We start from the raw sequence: 17,559 nt of genomic DNA, 5'->3' as shown, positions 1-17,559 counted from the left end.
AAAAAGCTCATCTACTATAAAGGAGATCATTCTACAGTTTTATACATTTAGATAAGTAAAAGGAGGGGATGTCCTTTTCAAAACTATTGGTTCTGGTTAATTCAACATGCAGAAAAATTTAATTTCTTCTTTTCTCTATGAAGACAGAACACTATTCATCTTCAGCATAGTCTAAAAGTAATTAAAAACACAACCTTTGCCAGACAAATGTAACATACTAACAGAAATAACAGAATAATAATTATTCATTCAGGCACATCATCAGAAGTAGCAGAAGTAAAGAGTCATTGTAAAAAATGAATGATTTACAATCTTAGAGAGTGAAGAATTTGATGATTTATTTTTTTTTTGGCTTCACTTACAAGTTTAAAGAGACCCAGAGAAAAGTGTTAATGCATTTCTAGAAAGAAAAGTACTTTCTCACCAGTTAGATACCTGAACATTCAAAGATATTCTATCAAACATTGCTATATATATTTATATTTCTATACATTGTTACAAGATGTGGTTACAAAGGACAAAAAAAAATCTGCTGTAGTATCAAAAGATTGAGACAATTTTTCTGAATGGAAAAAAAAATTGAAGGTTTGTCTTTGTATTTTAACCTTTTTATAACAAAATAAAAATAGAATAAAAAAGATTGACATAATCCAAACTTATAAGTAGTCTTTGCTTAATTATCTAAAGTAATTTCTTTCATTTTTCCTCATTTTTTTATGGTTTAATTTTTGCTTTAATAATATCAACAATCTGCTATCTGCATGTCTAGATTTAATATGAACAGAATTATAAAGGTGATTATTTGCCCTGTGGCTATTAGAGAACTGTTAATTAGATTGTAGAATGCTTTGGTTTAATTTCCAAAAAGATGCTTCAAGAGTATAGCAACACAAATATGACTCCTATCTATATCTTTCCCTAGGATCGCAAGGCTTTGGAATTTCGTATATACAACATTTTGTACAGTTTAAATGATGATCAATAACATGCCATGATAATCCTTTTAATTGTTTAATCTTATCCAAAAATTCAAACACTCAATTCTGAGTTTTATGAAACACGCTAAATAAATTTTAAGTAGTTAAAAAACTAAAATAGTTTATTTAATTTCCTGTTAGTTGTTTCGTGACAATCTTTCATCTAACAACCTATAGTTTCATGTTTCATTTACACTTTCAGATTGTTGCTTTGGAAGAATCATGCTCCAAATGCTGTATTATGGATCCTGGAAATAGAATTTGGGAATAAAAGGGAATGAAACTGATTGCATTGTAAGCTAGGTAAGACTGATGATTTCCTTCTGTGCTTCAGTGCCCTAATGTGTATGAAAATGAATTCCTCTTGGAGGTTTTATAGAAAAGCAGTGTTGTGTCAGTAAAGAGAACAGTTTTGAGAAATTGTCTCCAGCTACTTGTTTCTTCTACTTCCACATGCGGAATCTTGCTAAGCACTAATGAAGTCTTAGTTGTAATTTTCTGGTGCTTAATCTCTTCCTACCAGTTTCAGTGTCACAAAGCTTCTCTTCAGTTTGCTTGGAGTCTTGCCAAGGCTTCAATGTGTACAACTTCCCCCTCTTAAATTTCCTTGGACCATTTCCCAATGTAGACCTTGAATCATTAATTCTGATTTCTGGAAATGAGAAAGCAGGATTAGTTTTGGTTGTTTGTTTACCAGAAGAGATTGCATTTGGATATATGAAAATTATGTTTTACTTCTATGCCAAATATATTTATAGATTCCCTTTGAAACCTCTCTTTCCAACCTTCCCTCTTTCCTTCTCTCCTATTTTGTACATTAAGATCCTGGTTAATAATGCTTTATTACTGTTGCTTTATTTTACTTTTTCAACTGATAATGCTTGGAAAGGGCAGTTGGGAAAACAGGGTGGATAAAAATCAATGATTTTTTTAAAAAAATCAAAAAAATCAGATTTTTTGATTTAAATCAGATTTTTTTGATTTTTATCTAATTTATTTTAATAAAAAACTTTTGGGGTAAAAATCTATCTTAAGATAGTTTTCTATTTAAGATACATAAATAATTTAGTTTATTCAGCATGAAATGGAGCTTAGTTATGTAGCATGAGGCTGTATATTCTGCAACACTGGGACTAGCAGTGAGTCAACAGTGGGTCAAAGGAGTAGCAGAGATGACAGTTGCTCTTTAAAAATTATGATTTAAATTGAGTTGATTTAAATTAAGCCTTTTTACTAGTGATTTAAATCATGATTTAAATTGTGATTTAAATCAACTCGATTTAAATCAAGTCCACCCTGTGGGAAAGCATTAATGCAATATGATACAACACACAACTTATTCACCAAAAGTAAGTATACACTGGATTTTAGTGTATCATCACAGTTACACTGCCCTCCTAAATCATTGTTATCCCATGCAATCTGATACTTGGATAGATCTGGGGATGCTTTAAACCTTTCCTTGTTGTTACAGGCTCAAGAACTTCATGATTAGGAATGCCTGTTACCAGATTGGGTAGGTGCACTTTTACACACTATCTTGTACAAGGATGGCCTCCTGACATTAGGCTTAAATTGTTAAATGTACATTTAAATTGCTTCAATGTGGACTTACCCTTATGTTTAGCCTGAACAGCACAGCTGGTAGATCATGTTGAATGTAGCAAGCAGCTACCTGTGTTGCATTTTCCCTCAGACAACTGCCCTGCTTTGCCAAATAGGTAACACATCAGTAGTAGTGCCTGCATTCCGGAATGGTTTCTGTCTTGAAAGTCATAAGGCAGTTTTGAAGACTCGTGACTCTCCTGAATGAAGTTTATATGAATTATTTTTGTTTACTTGTGATTCTTTTCCTGCTTCATTTTTTAAATTGAATATTAGGACAGTGGAAAATAATCAGAAGAATGTTTTTGCCACTTGCATTACAGTAAATAGAACACCTGTCTTTGAATAGTTTAAGAAGCCACATCTTTTGCAAAGCTCGTCCAGCTGCTCTGGACATTGTCCCAGCTGCTTCTGCCCAGCAATATGGCTGCACATGAACATGCTTGTTGAAGCAGCCAGGAAGAGATTTGAAGCAGCCTTGAGCAAAGGATGTAGTTGATTGAATGATAGAGGAAAGCTTTGTTCATATTATCTCATTTTGCAGATCACCTCTTTTCAAAGCTTTGAATCGCTTTAACCAGAGCTATTTTTATATTATTTTAGTGTGTTGTTTGTGTCTTAATTTGTGATTGTAAACTGCTTTGGTTTTTTAACAATGGAAACAATAATGTGATCATGATGCTTTGGCTGTAATACATGTTCCTTCCTGTATCAAATCTTTTAGTTCCAAACAGAAGAGAAATCATCTCTTTTGAACATTTTGCATCCCACTTTATTCAGAGCTATTTTTACATGATTTTAATTTACTGTTTGTATTTTAATTTGTGTTTGCAAACTGCTTTGAATTTTTAATAATAGAAACAATAATATTATGATGATAATGATGCATTTGCTGTGATACATGCTCTTCCGTGTATCAAATGTTTTAATTCCAATGAGAATTAAGAAACCTTTCCAGAAAATAAATGGGACTTTCTCTGTATTCTTTAGTTGGACAGGCCATGTATTATACAGTGCCATTTGAGAAGAAAGATGAAAACAATTAGAGGGAGCAGAGAAGTAGAAATATACAACTGAAGCATGCAAATTCAATCAAGGGAACAGTTTATTGTTGTTATTTATTTTCTTTATATCTATACTACATATGTATTTGTTTTGCAGCTGTATCACATTGTGGATAAGAACTGGGTCAGTTATTCTGCTGTTAGAAAATGAAATTAAATGAAAATATCTTGCCTGAATCCATGCAATAAAAAAAGGGTTTTATTTAACACTTCTGACATGTCAGGCTTAAGAGCGAGGTTGGTGTGGTGTCTCACATTGCATGAATATGCACATGCAGGAAAGGATATGCTTCTTAAAAGCAGATGTCCTGTCACTGAAAAGCAGGTGGGAAAATTATCACCCTGCAGCAAAATGACTCTGCATTATATCCTGGAAGCCTGGCATCAAACCCTGACATTTCAACACAGGATATAATACAAATTAAAGACTTTGCAGCTATTCATAATTTTACAATGATGTCTGTCCTTGAAACTAGTTTCCAGAGCGATGGGGGAGGGAGATCTGTCTGTATTTAGAAGTGGAAGCAGGGAAAGTGATAAAAGAAGGGAATTTAAGATCTCTAAACATATGGCTCATGGGAAATGTGATGTTTTTCAAATAATCTAGAGTAACTAGGTTGCAAAGTGAGGTACAATTGTATAGATACATTAAAAGCAAAAGTTGAGAAGCTTTTAAATGCTCTTGCTAATGTAGTGAGCAGCTTTCAAAATCTTGATTTTAAAACTATAATCCAAATTAAGTGGCAAGTTTCTTTAAGTAAAACACTGGGCGTTTTATCACAGGGAAAGTGCATTTAAAAAAAAAGTTCAGTAGAAACCATCTGGCTTTTAAAAAGAAGTAGGTTTAGACCAGTGGTTCCCAACCTTCCTAATGCTGCGACCCTTTAATACAGTTCCTCATGTTGTGGTGATCCCCAACAATAAAATTATTCCTAAAACCAGGGTGGATAAAAATCAATGATTTTTTAAAAAAATAATCATAAAAATCAGATTTTTTTTATTTAAATCTGATTTTTTTTATTTAAATCTGATTTTTTTTATTTTTATCTAATTTATTTTAATAAAAAACTTTTGGGGTAAAAATCTATCGTAAGATAGTTTTCTATTTAAGATACATAAATAATTTAGTTTATTCAGCATGAAATGGAGCTTAGTTATGTAGCATGAGGCTGTATATTCTGCAACACTGGGACTATCAGTGAGTCAACAGTGGGTCAAAGGAGTAGCAGAGATGACAGTTGCTCTTTAAAAACTATGATTTAAATCGAGTTGATTTAAATCAAGCCTTTTTACTAGTGATTTAAATCATGATTTAAATTGTGATTTAAATCAACTCGATTTAAATCAAATCCACCCTGCCTAAAACCATTGAAAATATGTGTTTTCCGATGGTCTTAGGCGACCCCTGTGAAAGGGTCATTCGACCCCCAAAGGGGTCCTGACCCACAGGTTGAGAACCACTGGTTTAGACAATTAGATAGTTGAGAAAATTGTGCCAATATTGTTTTTATTCTTTATCTCATTTGTCTCTTCCAAAGTTCACAATTAGAGAAGACAAATTTCTTAAACTGGTATCATCCAGACTCTTATTTGTCTTTCTTACAAAGACAACTTTCTTGCTTAAGGCAACATAAGAACACCCCTTCTCTCATTTTCTTGCAACACATTCATCAGATTGGAGGTTGCACTGAAAAATGGTGGCTGAACTTACTAAATGACAGCTTACTTTGGGCAAAAGTTATGCAAAATGTTGCATCTTTTTCGGTATTAAGCAAATAGGAGAGGGAACTCAAAAATCATTTTCTATTCCACTGTGACATATTATTTACTTTACTTATGAATATAATACCATTATCTAATACCATTATCTATAATACCAAAATGCACAGGTACTGTATATGTGGTACCTTCCTCAATAGTAGTAACTGTGAGAGGGATCTTGGACTCCTGGTGGACAACCATTAAAATATGAGCCAGCGTGCAGCAGCTGCCAAAAAAGCCAACACAGTTCTGGGCTGCATAAACCAGTGGTTCTCAACCTTCCTAATGCTGCAACCCTTTAATACAGTTCCTCATGTTGTGGTGACCCCCAACCATAAAATTATTCCTAAAACCATTGAAAAGATGTGTTTTCCGATGGTCTTAGGCGACCCCTGTGAAAGGGTCATTCGACCCCCAAAGGGGTCCCGACCCACAGGTTGAGAACCACTGGCATAAACAGAAAGATAGAATCAAGATCACGTGAAGTGTTAATATCACTTTATAATGCCTTGGTAAGGCCACACTTGGAATATTGCATCCAGTTTTGGTCACCACGATGTAAAAAAGATATTGAGACTCTAGAAAGAATGCAGAGAAGAGTAACAAAGATGATTAGGGGACTGGAGCTAAAACATATGAAGAACGGTTGCAGGAACTGGGTATGTCTAGTTTAATGAAAAGAAGGACTAGGGGAGACATGATAGCAGTGTTCTAATATCTCAGGGGCTGCCACAAAGAAGAGGGAGTCAAACTATTCTTCAAAGCATCTGAGGGTTGAACAAGAAGCAATGAGTCAGTGGTGAAAATTTGTTATTACCAGTTCTGTGGGCGTGGCTTGGTGGGGGGGTAATGTGACTGGGTGGGGGGGGTAATGTGACTGGGTGGGCGTGGCCAATTTTTTTTTATTATTTTTAAAACCATTTTTTCTACAACCTCTTCGGCGAAGAGATTGTAAAAAAATGCTTTCAAAAGGCTCTGATGATCCCAGCCGAGTTGCCTGATCGGCAGAGGCTTTTTTTCTTAACAAGCTTCATTTTGACATGTCTGTCTCTATTGCTATCATCAGTGAATAATATTCACTGCCTTCATTGAGTTCTGTATGATTTTAATATTATTTAGAAATCTCTGTCCAGGCTGTGATGTCCTCCATGGTCACATATATTTCTCATTAAGTTGCCTCTGGAGGGATTTTTTTTTTTGTAACTTGGATCCTATCACCAATGCCTCACTATTCCTAATCTAATTAACACAGCATCTGCTGTAGCTTCATGCTTCTTTGTTTTGAAAAATCAACAGACCATTGCAATAATGCAACACCAATTATTTGTTTTCTTCTTTGTGCTAAACACTTAAGTATAATGAAAAGATTAAAATTACATTGTCCATCTTAAAGACTGCTATTGATTTTCAACATGCCTATCAAAATTTATCAGATACAATCAAGAGTTTCAGACCACCCTCCTTGAACTTAATAGCTTTATCTAAAAATATAATAATGAAAACAATGAATACATTTATTCAGGAACCAGTAGGAAACTGTATATAGATTCTAATTCTTAACAAACAAGTTTTTCTTTTGTTTTTAATAATTTAATGCTTTTGTTGGGTTTTTTTAAAAACCAAATGTGAGATGTTCAGTTATTTCATGAACATGCTAGTATTTTATCTCTCTCTCTCCCTCCCTCCCTCCCTCCCTCCCTCCCTCCCTCTCTCTCTCTCTCTCTCTCTCTCTCTCTCTCTCTCTCTCTTTGCCAGGAATCATTAGCAAAGTTTATTTTTTTAAACTAGAGAACCATTCTATAAAGCCTTAGTAAGACCACACCTAGAGTACTGCATCCAGTTTTGGTCACCACACTATAAAAAAGATGTTGAGTCTAGAAAAAGCGCAGAGGAGAGCAACCAGGATGATTAGGGGACTGGAGACTAAAACATATGAAGAACGGTTACAGTGACTAGGGCTAGTCTAGTGAAGAGAAGGACCAGGGGAGACATGAGAGCACTGTTCCACTATTTGAGGGGCTGCCACAGAGAGGAGGGGTGCAAGCTATTTTCCAAAGCACATGAGGGACAGACAAGGAATAATGGATGGAAACTGATCAAGGAGAAATTCAACTTGGAAATAAGGAGGAACTTTCTGACAGTGAGAATAATCAATCAATGGAACAACTTGCCTTCGGAAGTTGTGGGAACTTCATCACTTGAGACTTTCAAGAAAAGATTGGACTGCCATTTGTCAGAAATGGTGTAGGGTCTCCTGCTTAGGTGGGGGGTTGGACTAGATGACCTATAAGGTCCCTTCCAACTCTGTTAATCAGTTAAACTCTAGTTGAAAGTGTGTAACTATTCGCCAAACTATTTGTGCTTTGTGCTTTGATCTGTGATTCTCATAAAAGAATATGAATGGCAGGATTTTAACAGCTACTGTCCATAAATTACAGTATGATCTTCTGACTATTGGACATTCATCTCAGCCAGGATTTATTCAAGATAGTCTATACACATATATTCATACTTGCCATAATTTGGGGAGTAAGCAACTTTAAGCAAAACACAGAAAAGAAAAAAAACAAATAGTAAGCCAAATAAATGGAAGAATATAAGATAAGGAAAGGAAGTATACCTCTCAGCTTTTTCTATTCTTGTAAACCATCCCCACTTCTAGCAACTCCATACATCACGTCATGAATTGCCTTTTGATCTTCACATTTCTCACTTTTGAAAATGATTTCTTCTCTCCATCTAAAAACAACCTGATCTTCACCCCTGTCACCACCCAGACTATCTTCCTGAATTTATTTTGTGTTTGTGTATTGTGACCCTATTATCGATATATTTTTGTAGGGTCACTCATTATTACATTCATTCCATATTCATTCAGCATTTATTTGTTCTTGACTCTTTCTTTTTTGGTTTGCCAGACAAACTCATTAAGTGTTTGTCTTCCACTGCATTCAATTTAATTTTATATTTACCCCAGCATACCCATCAGCATCATTTGGCAGATGCCTGGACTGAAAATGATTCTTTTCTGAGCTCTGTTCTCACATAGACCTGTTAGCAAGATTTATTTAAGATTAAAGGATAGTGGTACAAGAATCTCAGCAAGTAACTACAATTGAAAACCAATATACTTGAGCATACATTGAAGATAAGACTTTCTGTGTCTTTTGCCAAAGCCTTAGGCAGCACCAGAGAAGAGGCAGCTGTTTCATTAATAACTGGGGATTCAGCAGCTGGTTGTTTACATAAGAGGTGCTTGAATTTTTATCAATCTGAAAATCAACTCTTACAATACCTGGTTCTTATTTCCATATAACAAAGTCAATAGGAACACACTCTTAAATGTAGCCATGTTGCTCTTTCAAAGAACATTCATTCCTTACAAAAGATAACATACTACTTTCTACCTTTGCATTAAAATTTGCATATCTTATTTCCATCGATTCTTCTATCTTTAGTAACTATTCTACCAAGGGTCTGTAGAGATTCTCAGTCATCCAGGTCATGGTTGTCCCAAAGGTGCTTTTTCAGGAGACAACTGGACTTTCTTATTTTTTCTTTTGAAGACATTTCACTTCTCATCCAAGAAGCTTCTTCAGCTCTATTCTACCAAGGTATACATATTTCTTTAATTGCCCAGTTGTGAGTTATTTATGTATAAAACTTTGAGGGAAGTGGGTGGCAAAAAAAATTAAACTTATAATCAATTGTTCACTCTATTTTCCAAGCCAAACACAGCTATGTTTTTTTAAAAATTCATGCTTTTCATTCATCATACAATCTATATAACATTCAATGTAAATCATGTGGGTTTTCTGCAAACATTCTTGTCCCTGGCGACGTTTCGACGAAGTCTCATTCGTCATCTTCAGGCTGGTGTTCTCGGCTTCGTGCTTCCAGGAGCAAGGAGACACTTCCAATTTTACGTGGGAGAAGACCCGAATAACCAAAGATATATATATATATATATATATATATATATATATATATATATATATATATATATATATATATATGTTTTTTTCTTCTAGCCAGGTTTTCCCTACGTAACCAAGGTTTTTTTTTTTTTGTAGCTCCAGCTCAGTAGAATCACATCTACTCGGTTCTGGGCTTTTTTCTTTTCTAACAGCTAGCAAGCTCTAACTGCTAGGTGGGAGACCTAAATAGATCCATTTCTAGCTCGTTTGCTTTCATCAGTAGGCCACACCCATATCTTATGTATCCTCCCTGTAAAGGTACAGTATCAATTTTCTTACTTCTTCGTAGGGTTTATGTGTGTTTTTTTCTTCTAGCCAGGTTTTCCCTATGTAACCAAGGTTTTTTTTTTTTTTGTAGCTCCAGCTCATTATATATATATATATATATATATATATATATATATATATATATATATATATATATATATATATATATATAAAATATAATCCATAAATACATTGAACCACCAAGAAAATATCACACAAAAAGGCGAATATTTATATCTCAGGGTTGAAATAAGGATTCCTTGGTGCTTTCTGAGCATGCTTGTTTTCTTGCAAATGTTTCAGTACCCCAACTAGCACTGATTATGTTACTTAGTTGGGTAATAAAATGCTTGCAAGAAACAAGCAAGATAAGAGAGCACCAAGGACCCCTCAAATATAACACATGCTTGTATTATTCCCCACTCAGTCCTGAACCTCTATAAAGCATTAAATTTTTCTCACATATGTTTTAGTACTACTGTAAATCATATTATTATATTCAATATAATATATAATAACCTTCAGCTCCACGATCATGTACAATATTCCTTAAATTGTGCTTATACATTATATGATACAATTTCCATACACCCACAATTGTAAGCTAAAGTTTGTTTCTCACCACATCCATATCTTTCTCATTGACTTGCCAAAGAAGAGACATGTTTTCTTCACATCCCTTCCATCATTTCCAAAATTGTCACTCACTTCTCTCATACTCTTTTTGATCAATATTCTTCTCACTGTTATAAAGTGGAATATTAAACAAATTTCTTCCACTTGTCAGATACAAATTTAGTTTTGATGAACACATTAAAAAGTTGCACAGGAGGAGTCCTTTATTATGTCAATAGAAATAAGGGCAATTCCACTACCCTAAGATTACATAGTTTCAGAATTCTAAATTTCAAAACAGAACTTCAATTCAACTACTTAATTCAACTATAAATCTCAGGTAAGAACTGTTAAAACTATTGAAAAAGAGCTGTTAAAATGAATATTCTATGAAGAATTAATTTCCTTTTCCTTATCAGGATATCCTTATCCTTATCCTTCCAGTCCTTGTCAAGAATAAAGTATGAAATTATTGGCATAGACAAGTATATGTTTTAACAAAAAGCAAAGATTAAATAATAAAAAACGAACAGTAGGATTTAAAAGGACAATAAAATTTCAGATTGTATTATCATGCTGGCTTTTCTTACCTATAGAATTTTCATTCAATTTTCATTCAATTTTCATCACTGACCAAGTGTATAGTTTACTGTTTATTGTTTTGTTCATATTTTGTACTTTGTTAACCAAGAATATTCATTTTAAAGTCCAACACAGATTTATTTATTTATTTGTTTGTTTATTTATTTATAAAATTTATTAGCCATCCATCTTACCATAGGGTAACTCTGGGTGGCTTACATATACAGTTAAAACATAAAAAGTTAAAATCAGACATTAAACCCAAGGACACATGGGGAAGGCGGGGCAGAGTGTGGGGGGACATGGGATCTATTATTACTCAATCAGCAGAGCCATGTCTTTAGGACCTTATGGAAAGATAGGAGGATTGGGGCCAATCTCGCATGGGGGGGCAGGGGGCAAGATGTTCCAGACAGCAGGAGCAACAGATAATTACCATCCCTTATGTTTTGTATTGTTACATGTTCTATACATGTACAGTACTTATATTATTTTCATCCATACTTTCAAAATACTAAATAAAATTTAATATTTAAAAATATAGTCTACAGTAGTAACATAAAAAATACAAAGTACATGCATCCTATTAGCAAACTACATTCATATTTCAATATTTTTTCCACACCGATGGAATTACTATATTTCTACTATACTGTATCATACTATGCTATACTATACTATACTATACTATACTATACTATACTATACTATACTATACTATACTATACTATACTATATCACATCATGTTGTCTTCCTTTTCCTCATTTTTTTTCATTGACAATAACATTTACAACATTCATTTCAGTTCTCCTGTTTGATATATTGCTATCATTTTTGTTGCCCAGTAATAAAATAGGAATTCTGACTCTTTGTGATGAAATGGACATTATTTTAGTAGGAGTATTTTTCAGACATTTCTTTTTCAGTTCTTAAAAGCCCCCGTTTGTGACATCAGTGAAATTCTCCAGTTTACATTGTCTTCTGTCAATCTGCTTTTCAATTGTCTCTGATTTTTCCGAGCATAAGGGTCTTTTCCAGTGATTTTTATCTTCACATTGTCTTCAAAATCATTTAGCTTTAGTTCAGTCTTAGTGCTTCATGATTTTTCTCTATCTAGTATTGTTCTTGCATTCAAGCAATTGTCAGCAATTTTTCTTAGCACCACGGCTCAAAGACATTAATTGTTCTTTGTTCAGTGTTTCACATGGTCCAGTTTTACAGCAATATATTGCAGCTGGGAAAACTATGGCCTTCACAATATGTTGCTTTTTTATCATTTTGTGATGTCTTTGCACTTTAATGCATTAAACCATTATTATAGTTTGGATCATTCCCATACATTTTTAAAAAATATCCTTTCCAGCATGCTTTCACTTCAGCTTCCTCCTAAATCATTTCATCACTTTTATTTTAATTCTATTACCTCTTCTGGAAATTCCTTATTTAGCTCTTTTCAACAACTTTTAAGACATGTTGTTTTCAATTTCCATCAGAATTTGTCTTTCTCTTTTAATATATCCAATTTTCAGTTTATTGATTATTATGATTTGTGAGGAGTCTGTTCCAGTTTGAAACCTGGACAATTAATCCATGAATAACATGACCTTGAATCTATGGGACTTGGGCAACTAGGCTCCACAGTCTATACCTTTCTTCTCCTCCTAGAAGCATCTCAACACTGTTTCCCATGGAAATCAATATACTTCCATTTGCTCCTTTTTTTCTTGCCTAATTGTTCCAGTAATCTATTTTGTATAGGTGGTTGATGAATAATTACCTTGAAAGTTCTGTCTTGATAAACCAATGGAAATTCCCTTTAAAGACTTTCAAATTATTTTCTTTTGAACTTAAGGACTTTTGAACTTAGGACAATTCAACTTCTTTTTTTCAGATATGAATACGCTTGAGATTTTAATAAGGGTTAGATGTAACTACCTTGCTGTTAGAAATAAGATTTAGAAGTAGGCGTAGGAATTTAAATTTAAATTTAAGATCCTTCTTTTGCCATATTTTTTACACAAAATTTGCAGGATTGTTCATATGACTTTGAATTCTGTTAAAGTTGTATACATCTTTGCAGGCTGTATTTTTAGAATATCAAATTTATTGAGCATCAAATGTTTTAGATTTTGGAACTTGGATTTACAAAAAACAATAACACAAAAAAGAAATCTGGACCTGATCTGCAGTAATTGACTATAAATTTGTTGATACATCTTATTCATCAACATTGATTGGGGGCGGGGGGGAGAGAAAAGGGACAAAAAAGGTTTTTTAAAAGAAATTTTGTCAACTTTTTGAAATTCTTTTTATTGTAAAATTTTCTAGTCTTTTTATCATTATGACATTATAAATGCTTTTGCATATACTTTTCTCTGTGAATTAGTTTGGCAATGCTAAAATAATAACTGTTGCATATGAAAGAAATCTCACACAATAAGTACCTTTGCTTTTGCATGTCCTGTCCATAATTATATTATATATTTAGTAGAATAATTCTGAAAGTTCCATAATGTAAAAATATACCCAAAAGGACTTCATTAATGTACAAGGGATGAGATTTGGTTGAATAGGTGGTATATAAATAATATGTACAGAATTTAGACTGTACCATGTGAGCAAGAATTTCTCAAAATAATATTAATATTACTTACTAAAATAAGTAAAAATAAATAAATCTAGCAAGTGTTGATAAAAAGTTGAATTCATTCCCTTCTCGGTGTTTCTTGATCCAGTGACAGCAATCATCTCCAAAATTAAAGACTCTAAGTCATTCTGTGCTAAATCATTACCCTGTTTCCCTGAAAATAAGACATCCTCTGATAATAAGCCCAATCGGACTTTTGAGCGCATGTGTTAAAATAAGCCCCCCCAAAAAATAAACCTCCCAAAAATAAGCCGTCCCCAAAAATATGTAAACACATGCACAGCCGGTCCCCGCCATTTCTTCTGGTTATGGTTAGGGAGACAGAGCTGGAAATCAGATAAGACGGCAAGAGGAGCCCTGTCTTGCTCCACGTGCCCCAAAATAATAAGACCTCCCCGAAAATAAGACCAAGCGCTTATTTCGGGGTTCAAAAAAAAATAAGACAAGTCTTATTTTGGGGAAAACACGGTATTTTATATCATATTCTGCCTTTTATTTAAATTATTCTATTATACTTCTATCTCCAAGTAAAATACTAAGCATCAAATGGAGAATCTTCTGAAACTACATCACATTATGTTGTGCCGAAGATTTCCCAATAGAAACCATAATTTCATTGGTAGTTTTAGTATAAAATGCTATCTGCATCATATGTGAGTGAGAGAAAAGTACAATATTCATTTCAACATCCAAAAAAACTAAAATACCTGTTAAGGGACTTCAAAATCAGAAAAGGATTTCATAACCCCTCCATTGTTGACACAGTGGAAATAATTCAATATAATAGTGACAGTACAAAGATATATGGTCTCTGAACTCAGGAACAGGACAGATTAGTAGGAAAGACCTATATGAGATGAAATGTAAATTTTACAAATGAGCTTCTTCTGGGCAGAAAAAGTTAATAAAGATTATAATGAAATGAGTCAGCAACTCTTTTCAGTTCATGAGGGCAAAGAAAATTGCATCGAACTCAGAAGAGTGGAAAGGGTAGAGGAGTTATTTATACCACCACAGTGAAAAGAAAAGCAAGCAACACATCACTAGAGACTCTAGATTGTCCATGTCAGCCTTCAAGATAGCCCAGACTAGGCAACCAAATTATGACTCCTAATACTACTTTTATTGTAAAATTTCAGTGACGGGACCTTCATTGTAACTTGACAGTAACGCCATTCCCCCATCCCTCCCTTTATTTTCAATAGAACCAGAGATGGTTTTCTGAGATATCTATTCAGTTTTGCCCCAGATTGAGATTCCTTTTATCTGACTTTTATCTTGTTAGAATCTCTTCATCCTGTTCATCGCCCATTTCAGTCCATCATAAGCTATGATATTATTACCAGCATACATAAATTAAGCTCCAATGAAATCAACTGGCTGGAATTATTGGTGTAATCCAATACATCTGGAAGACATAGGAAACTGGAAAGGCTTTAGACCACTTCTTTCTTCCCTTTTTTTAAGCAAGATGACAGTCTTTCTCTGGCAAGATTAAAACAATGCTGTTATTTTTCCAAATTGGGATATTGCCATGTAAGAAATATAAGTGTTTCCCTACATTTATAAAAATGCAATAGAAACACTAAACAAAACTATAAAATTGAGAATGCTGTGAATGTTATCTGCTGAGATCGCAATCTGTGTATTTTTCTTGTTTTTCTTCTTTATTTTTGTTTAAGGAACCATTTCATGAACCAATCCCCAGTGCTTGACTCTATTAGTCCCTGGTTTAGAAGTTATTTATTTATTTAAATTAAATTTCTAGATAACCTATTAATATACATGACTCTGAATATGTATGTGTATGTATATATATATATATATATATATATATATATATATATATATATATATATATATACATATATATATATACATACATACATATATATACAGTTTACTATAGAAGACTCTTTTGCATAGCTTTTCCTGCTATTAACATGTCTCTGTGTGTAGCAGCTCTCAATTAAAAAAAAAGATGAATGTTTTGGCAATCAGTCCTTGATATTAGTTTAATAACTATTAAAAGAATGAAAAAGAATGAAAACAACCCAGATCAAAACAATGGAAATAGCATAAAAAGAGCAGCCAAGAACAGTCATAAACATTCAAACTTTATAGCAAGGATGAAATCCAAATTTTTTTACTACCGGTTCTGTGGGTGTGGCTTAGTGGGCGTGGTGTGGTTGTGGGTCTGGCTTGGTGGGTGTGGCAGGGGAAGGATACTGCAAAATCCCCATTCACACCCCACTCGAGCCAGCCACTGGTATTTTCCAGTTCTCCGAACTACTCAAAATTTCTGCTACCGGTTCTCCAGAACCTGTCAGAACCTGCTGAATTTCACCCGTGCTTTATAGGCTTACCATACTATCTAGGCCATGGGTTTGATAGCAAACCTAGGTTTTTAGTGCCTTATGAAAGGACAGCAAGCTTGGAGCAAGTTTGGTTTCTTGGGGGGGGGAAGATAGCATTCCAAAAGAAGGTCCCAAAGCAGGATCTTTACTAACGGTCCTGACAGGTGACATTCTCTCATAGATGGGATCTGGAAGATGCTTCCCCTGCCTATCTAATGGGATGTGGAAAGACAGTCCCTTAAAAAAAATATGCCCTAAAACATTTCCTGCACCTTTTATTTAACATAGTCAAGAGGAACTTTTACAACGATTAATTCAAATTCTCTTGTCGTGTTGCATATTCTTGCCAAATTAAAATTTCTTCTGTTTTCTCCTCATAATGAATACATTTTTGCCTGCTTCAGAGTAATATTATTCATCCAAAGAATAATGATTTTCATTTTTTTTCTGCCTTGCCCGTTCTCATTTACTTTGATGCCAAGCCATCAAAAATAATTGCTACCTAATTTGGGGGCTTGTGGATGGGGGAATTCCTTGTCAAATTTCACATGGTTGAAATATACCACTTACTGGTATCTTGCTTCTTGGGAAAACTTTCTCATTTGTTCATTTGACTCTTCTCTTTTCCATATTACAGCCATGTTATGTTAGAGATAGAAAGAAATTAGGTGAAAGGGAAGCAAACTGTAGGCGGTGTTAATGATAGGCAAAGCAAAATACAACTTCTCTTGGACAGGAAGAGCTGGTGATAAAACAAATACTGTGGCATAGGTAACTTACTTGATACATGCAGCCTGCTTGTTTTGGAGCTCAGTTATCACTTCCTACTTCTTTCCATTATATCAAGGACTGATTGCCAAAACAGTCACCTTCTTTTTAAAAAGTTGAGTGTTGCTACACTCAGAGACATATTAATAGCAGGAAAATCTATGCAAAAAGAGTCCTATATACTGAACTGTAGTATTGAATTGTGCTTAAGAAACCAAAACAGTTCCGTCATTCCATGGAGTTTATTTATTTGAGCTATAAAATAACTTTCTAATCCCCCCCCCCACTTCTGATGCTGTTTAACACACAAACACACACACACACGTCATGATTTCACTTAGCAATCAGTTCACTAAACAACCAAATTGCTGGGCCCAATTGTAATTACTAAACAAGGACTATTATTTCATTTCATTTTCATTTTATTAGATTTCTATACCGCCCTACTCCCGAAGGACTCAGGCACAGCCAAACAATAAAAACACATACAATACAAAATTTAAAAAATAGAATAAAATCAAATTAAATAATTTTAAAACCCCAAACTTTTAAAACCAATTTAAAATTGAATATATAAATACTAAAAGATATTTAAAATTTTAAAAATCTTTTATAAAAGAGGGGGAAAATTAGGCCAGGCCGGCCTGGTGAAATAGTAAGGTCTTTAAGGCGCGGCGGAAGGTGCGCAGATCCGGGATCCTCCTTATCTCTGGGGGGAGCTCGTTCCAGATAGTAGGTGCCCCCACAGAGAAGGCTCTCCCCCTGGGGGCCGCCAGTCGGCATTGTTTGGCTGACGGCACCCGGAGGAGCCCCTCTCTATGGGAGCGTACCGGCTGGTGGAAGGCTATTGGTGGTAGTAGGCGGTCCCGCAAGTACCCGGGTCCTAAGCCATGGAGCGCTTTAAAGGTGGTAACCAAAACCTTGAAGCGCAACCGGAA

General features: G+C 34.3%; 1 long non-coding RNA gene across 1 annotated transcript; it reads right to left on the bottom strand.

Moving 5' to 3' along the window:
- Window positions 1-318: 318 nt before the first annotated feature.
- On the bottom strand, window positions 319-2,782 carry LOC148114897 (uncharacterized). The gene is made up of 2 exons (XR_015733353.1): window positions 2,593-2,782; window positions 319-1,629 (listed from the first exon to the last, which is right to left on the bottom strand). It is a non-coding gene; the product is annotated as an uncharacterized LOC148114897 (long non-coding RNA).
- Window positions 2,783-17,559: the final 14,777 nt, after the last annotated feature.

Source organism: Pantherophis guttatus, chromosome 3 (genome assembly GCF_059756535.1).
Source record: "Pantherophis guttatus breed Tessera chromosome 3, ASM5975653v1, whole genome shotgun sequence".
Classification (NCBI taxonomy): Eukaryota; Metazoa; Chordata; class Lepidosauria; order Squamata; family Colubridae; genus Pantherophis; species Pantherophis guttatus.
Note: the sequence above shows the minus strand (reverse complement) of the source record. Positions and strands in the feature narration are given on the sequence as shown.